Raw genomic sequence first — 7087 nt, 5'->3', positions numbered from 1 at the left:
TTTTTGGAAAAAATTCAATTCAAAGAGCGCCATTTTTGATCAAATCGAACCACAGATTGCCAATTTTTGAATGTTATTCGTAAAAGTCAATTTTTTGAAAAAAATATAACAATAGAACCAATTTTTGAACCACGAAAACCCAATTTTTCAATAAATAGGCTTGAAAAACCTATTTTTGGTAGAAAATTCGATTCAAAGAACCCCAATTTTGATTAAATTGAATCGCAGGATGAAAATTTTTGAATAAATAGGCTTAAAGAGATAATTTTTGACAAAATATGAACCGAAAGATTCAATTTTCTGACAAAATTATAATTATAAAGCCAATTTTTGGTTATAATTCAATTGAAAGAATCCCAATTTTTATCAAATTGTAACGCCAATTTTTGAATTTGATTAGGAAAAGCTCATTTTTTAAAAAAATTATTATCATAAAACCAATTTTTTAACCACAGAATCCCAATTTTAGAGCAAAGAGACTTGAAAAGCTAATTTTTGGTGAAAATTCAATTCAAAGAATCCTAATTTTCTTCGAATAGAACCATAAAATGCCAATTTTTGACGAAAAGTTTCATTTTGTGACACAATTACAATGATAAAACCAATTTTTGAACCACAGAAATCCAATTTTTGAACAAATAGACTTGAAAAGCCAATTTCTGAACAAATAGTCTTGTTAAGCCAATTTTTGGTAGAAATTCAATCCAAAGAACCCCAATTTTGATCAAACAGAACCACAAAATGCCAATTTTTGAACGAATTTTATTCAAAAAAATCTATTTTGTGACACAATTACAATGATAAAACCAATTTTTGAACCACAGATACCCAATTTTTGAACAAATAGACTTGAAAACCCAATTTCTGAACAAATAGTCTTGAAAAGCCAATTTTTGGTAAAAATTCAATCCAGAGAACCCTAGTTTTGATCAAGTAGAACTTCAGAATGCCAATTTTTGTATTTTATTCGAAAGAGCTCATTTTTTGGAAAAAATATTATTATAGAACCTATTTTTGAACCACAGAAACCCATTTTTGGAATAAATAGATAGAACTGATTTTAGAAAATCCAAGAAAATAAAAGGGTCCATTTATTACCAAATTTAACGCCAACTTTGAACAAATAGTCTTGAAGAGCCAATTTTTGGTATTAATTCAATTAAAAAACCCCAATTTTGATCAAATAGAACCATGGAATGTCAATTTTTGAACAAATGTTTGACGAAAAATTCCATTTTGTGACAAAATCACAATTATAAAACCAATTTTTAAACAAATATACTTGAAAAACCTATTTTTGGTATTTATTTTATAAAATTTCATTCAAAGAACCCCAATTTTGATTAAATTGAGTTGCAGAATGACAATTTTTGAATAAATAGGCTTAAAGCGGTACTGGATAATCGTCGACTGAAAGTGCGCGATGTATTAGACATAGTATGCATTTCAAAAAGTGAAATACGTCGCATATTAACTGAAAATTTGGTAATGAGAAGAAACCTGTGCACAAAATACAAAAACAAAAGATGTTTCCATCGGGTGAACCGGATGAAACGTGGCTCTACGTGGATCTCCACACCCGAATCAAAAGAACAATCAAAACAATGGATTGAACCAGGTAGAACCGGCTCCAAAGAAGACAAAGACTGTTCCATCTGCAGTCCAGGTCATGGTGTTGGTTTTTTTGGGATAATTTCCATTAATCTTGGAAAAGGAAAAACTATTTTATTTATTCGCGAAGAAATAAAGCAAAAACGGCCGTTGCAAGATATGATAAGGTTTAGAAATGTATGGTAATTGTAATTTAAGGCCGATTGGATTGATATAATGATTGTCCATTAAAACCGAAATCTGTGTATATAAATCAAACTCCCACAGTCAATAACTTAAAGCTGTACTACCCTTATAAATATATTCATAGTAACATCAATCTTTTTCGTTATTAAAAACGAGAAATCATAAATAAATTTCCATTTTACAAACGGAACGGCAACAAACTATAAAATACGTTGCCGAATTTAAATTTACAGTCATCCTCCGATAGTGTTGAGGAATTATACGCTCCGGCGGGTAAATGAGACGTGTCTACGTACATACATATACATGTCATCTAGACAGATATAAATAGGGAAGATGAACGGTTTCTTTTAGGCACTCGCTTACATTCGCCGTTTCTCAAGCATTACAAGCGTGAGGGTGATTTTTCACAGTCCGAGAAAGACTCGGGTGGAAAGCCAAGACGTACGGCCTGCCTCATCGCTCTCAAATTCTGTCGGCCCCATCTTTTTACTTCTTTTAGTACAGGCGATAACAACATTTTATCGAATTTTTATATCAAATATAGTTCAACGAAAAAAACGGGAAACGATAAAACTTCTCCTAACGATTCTTGAACAAATATTAATTTTTCGGGGTGTTATTTGTGTTTTATCTGTATCTAATGGGGATTTTTCTAAGCCCAGAATCCCATTTGTCGAGCTCGTGCAATGTTTCTAAATCTTCTTGACCTAAAATCAATTGATTTTAGGTCAACGAATATAAAATCCGATGTTCCTCGTCATTTTTTCTGTGTACTCGTTCCAACTTTTCCTCGCACTTTATCCAAAATTTAATAGATCAAATCTAGGAGTGATATAATTTTCACGTTTTCTTAAATATTGTTAAACATTATATCGTCCCTCAAACAATGTTTCTTCGTCCCAAATTCTACATTAGTTTAAGTATAATTTTTGAAATTTTCGCATCTTCAATACTTTCTCGTTAACCCTCGTATCAAAAATCAGGAACTTGTGATGGAATAAAAGCTTCTTCTCCTTCAATTTTGATCAAATTCAACCACAGAATGCCAATTTTTGCACAAATAGACTTAATAAGCCAATTTTTGATCGAATAGTCTTGATAAGCCAATTTTTGGTAAAAATTCAATTCAAAAACCCCAATTTTGATCGAATAGAACCACAGAATGCCAATTTTTGCACGAATTTTATTCGAAAAAGTAAATTTTGTGACACAATTACAATTATAAAACCAATTTTTGAACCACAGATACCCAATTTTTGGACAAATAGATTTAATAAGCCAATTTTTGAACAAATAGTCTTGATAAGCCAATTTTTGGTAAAAATTCAATCCAAAAACCCCCAATTTTGATAAAATAGAACCACAGAATACCAATTTTTGAACAAGTAGACTAGAAAATTCAATTCAAAGAATCCCAATTTTGATCCATAAGAACGAATATAAAATCCGATGTTCCTCGTCATTTTTTCTGTGTACTCGTTCCAACTTTTCCTCGCACTTTATCCAAAATTTAATAGATCAAATCTAGGAGTGATATAATTTTCACGTTTTCTTAAATATTGTTAAACATTATATCGTCCCTCAAACAATGTTTCTTCGTCCCAAATTCTACATTAGTTTGAGTATAATTTTTGAAATTTTCGCATCTTCAATACTTTCTCGTTAACCCTCGTATCAAAAATCAGGAACTTGTGATGGAATAAAAGCTTCTTCTCCTTCAATTTTGATCAAATTCAACCACAGAATGCCAATTTTTGCACAAATAGACTTAATAAGCCAATTTTTGATCGAATAGTCTTGATAAGCCAATTTTTGGTAAAAATTCAATTCAAAATACCCCTATTTTGATCAAATAGATCCATAAAATGCTAATTTTTGAACAAATAGACTTGAAAAGCCGATTTTTGGTAAACATTCAATTCAAAAACCCCAATTTTGATCGAATAGAACCACAGAATGCCGATTTTTGAACGAATTTTATTCGAAAAAGTCCATTTTGTGACACAATAAAAATAATAAAACCAATTTTTGAACCACAGAATCCAGGAAAGTAAAAGGGTCCGTTTATAAGCAAATTAAACGCCAATTTTTCAACAAATAGACTCGAAAATCCAATTTTTCAACAAATAGACTCGAAAAACCAATTTTTGGTAGAAAATTCGATTCAAAGAATCCCAATTTTGATCCCTAAAAACGAATATAAAATCCGATGTTCCTCGTCCTTTTTTCTGGGTACTCGTTCCAACTTTTCCTCGCACTTTATCCAAAATTTAATAGATCAAATCTAGAAGTGATATTCAACATTAGTTTGAATATAATTTTCGAAATTTCCGCATCTTCAATACTCTCTCGTTAACCCTCGTATCAAAAATCAGGAACTTGTGATGGTATAAAAGCTTCTTCTCGTTGTATAAGAGGCCGATTCTGTGCGTGCGTATGCAAATCGCGTAGTTGATAAAATGCAGATCGAAATTTTTGCGGGCTATCAACTATAATCATGATGTCAGGCTCACGCCCGACAGACATGTAAACCAGACAGTTAACTGACAGCCTGACTGCGCCGTACGGACAACTGACAGGAACAACTTGCTCGATATATATATATACATATGTATTCAGCTGAAGCCGCAACGCAACACGCTGGAAGGATGAATATTAGAATGGATCAGACGATGGGAGAAAATTTATTAAACGCACCTGCGGCACCCTACTACTATCTCTGCGGAACTATTAATGATCATCAACTATAATATATATGTTTGTTTTTGCCGAAGTCTTATGAAAATAAATTGATGATAAATATATTAAGTGGATATAGGGGCTTTAGCAATAAATCCTATTTAACATCTACATAATTATCTTGTTGATTAGCTCTGTATTATACTTAATATATATAATCTCTTATAAATAAATAATAAAATACTTAGTATTCGAGAACTCATTGAATTAGTAGCGCCATCTTCAAGTTAACCACACAACTAAAATATAAACGAAAATAATTTATGTTAATATAATTAATATGAAGTGATATTTATAAAAACTATTTATTGTTTCTATATTTTCATAAAATATATGAAATATATAGTGCTTGATATAATATTTAATGAATGATTAATAAAATATTTCAGTTGACATTAATATAATGTGTAGCGCCATCTCACAAAAAATAGGATAACCTACATCTATTATAAACGTCAAAATAAGCAGATTTCTACCTCTATACCATCTAAAAATGATAATATTTATGTTTATGGTTTCATAAATTTTCCCAATTTATCACAAAATTTTTGAAATATATAGTGCATAATATAATATTCGAGAGACGTTTAATAAAATATTACAGTTTACATAACTAGAATGTGTATCGCCATCTTACAAATTATAGCATAACCTATACCTAATTCGTGCGTCAAAATAAGCAGATTTCTACCTCTATACCATCTAAAAATGATAATATTTATGTTTATCGTTTCATATAGTTTAACATTTTTCACAAAATCCTTGAAATATATAGTGCATAATATAATATTGAATGAACGATTAATAAAATATTACAGTTTACATAAATATAATGCGTAGCGTCATCTCGCAAAAAATAGCATAACCTACATCTATTATAAGCGTCAAAATAAGCAGATTTCTACCTCTATACCATCTAAAAATGATAATATTTATGTTTATGGTTTCATAAATTTTCCCAATTTATCACAAAATTTTTGAAATATATAGTGCATAATATAATATTCGAGAGACGTTTAATAAAATATTACAGTTTACATAACTAGAATGTGTATCGCCATCTTACAAATTATAGCATAACCTATACCTAATTCGTGCGTCAAAATAAGCAGATTTCTACCTCTATACCATCTAAAAATGATAATATTTATGTTTATCGTTTCATATAGTTTAACATTTTTCACAAAATCCTTGAAATATATAGTGCATAATATAATATTGAATGAACGATTAATAAAATATTACAGTTTACATAAATATAATGCGTAGCGTCATCTCGCAAAAAATAGCATAACCTACATCTATTATAAGCGTCAAAATAAGCAGATTTCTACCTCTATACCATCTAAAAATGATAATATTTATGTTTATGGTTTCATAAATTTTCCCAATTTATCACAAAATTTTTGAAATATATAGTGCATAATATAATATTCGAGAGACGTTTAATAAAATATTACAGTTTACATAAATAGAATGTGTATCGCCATCTTACAAATTATAGCATAACCTATACCTAATTCGTGCGTCAAAATAAGCAGATTTCTACCTCTATACCATCTAAAAATGATAATATTTATGTTTATCGTTTCATATAGTTTAACATTTTTCACAAAATCCTTGAAATATATAGTGCATAATATAATATTGAATGAACGATTAATAAAATATTACAGTTTACATAAATATAATGCGTAGCGTCATCTCGCAAAAAATAGCATAACCTACATCTATTATAAGCGTCAAAATAAGCAGATTTCTACCTCTATACCATCTAAAAATGATAATATTTATGTTTATGGTTTCATAAATTTTCCCAATTTATCACAAAATTTTTGAAATATATAGTGCATAATATAATATTCGAAAGACGTTTAATAAAATATTATAGTTTACATAAATAGAATATGTATTGCCATCTTACAAACAAGAGCATAAGCTGTACCTACTATATCCGTCAAAATAAGCAGATTTCTTTCTCGATACTATTTAAAGAAAATGATATTTATGTTAATCGTTTCATATATTTTCACAATTTTTCAAAAATCTGTGAAATATATGGTGCATAATATGCAATATATTTGATGAACGAATAATAAAATATTTCAGTTGACATAAATATAATGTGTAGCGCCCTCTTACAAACAATAGCATAAGCTATAACTAATATATGCCTGAAAATAAGCAGATATCTTTTTCGTTACAAAATGAAATTAATAAAAACTATTCATCGTTCCAAATATTTTCTCTGTTATACAAAAAATATTTGAAATATATAATGAGTAATGTAATATTCATTGAGATAAAATAATTTTAGATTAAATGAATAAAATATGCAGCGCCATCTTTGAGATTGTTCTATAATATCTATAACATTTTGTCAGAATTGTATTAGCGAAAACTGCAAATAATCTCAACAGGTTATAAAACTTGAATGTATTTATAGCCTGGTCAATTTTCGCAAATTTATAGAGTGGCAAAGAAAAAAGTTGTATCAGAAAATTTTTGCCATAATGAGTAGTTATTGGTTCGCCTATATGAAAATACT

This window comes from Diorhabda carinulata, chromosome 9 (assembly GCF_026250575.1).
Source record: "Diorhabda carinulata isolate Delta chromosome 9, icDioCari1.1, whole genome shotgun sequence".
Classification (NCBI taxonomy): domain Eukaryota; kingdom Metazoa; phylum Arthropoda; class Insecta; order Coleoptera; family Chrysomelidae; genus Diorhabda; species Diorhabda carinulata.
The sequence above is the reverse complement of the archived record's forward strand: the minus strand, read 5'-3'. Positions refer to the sequence as shown.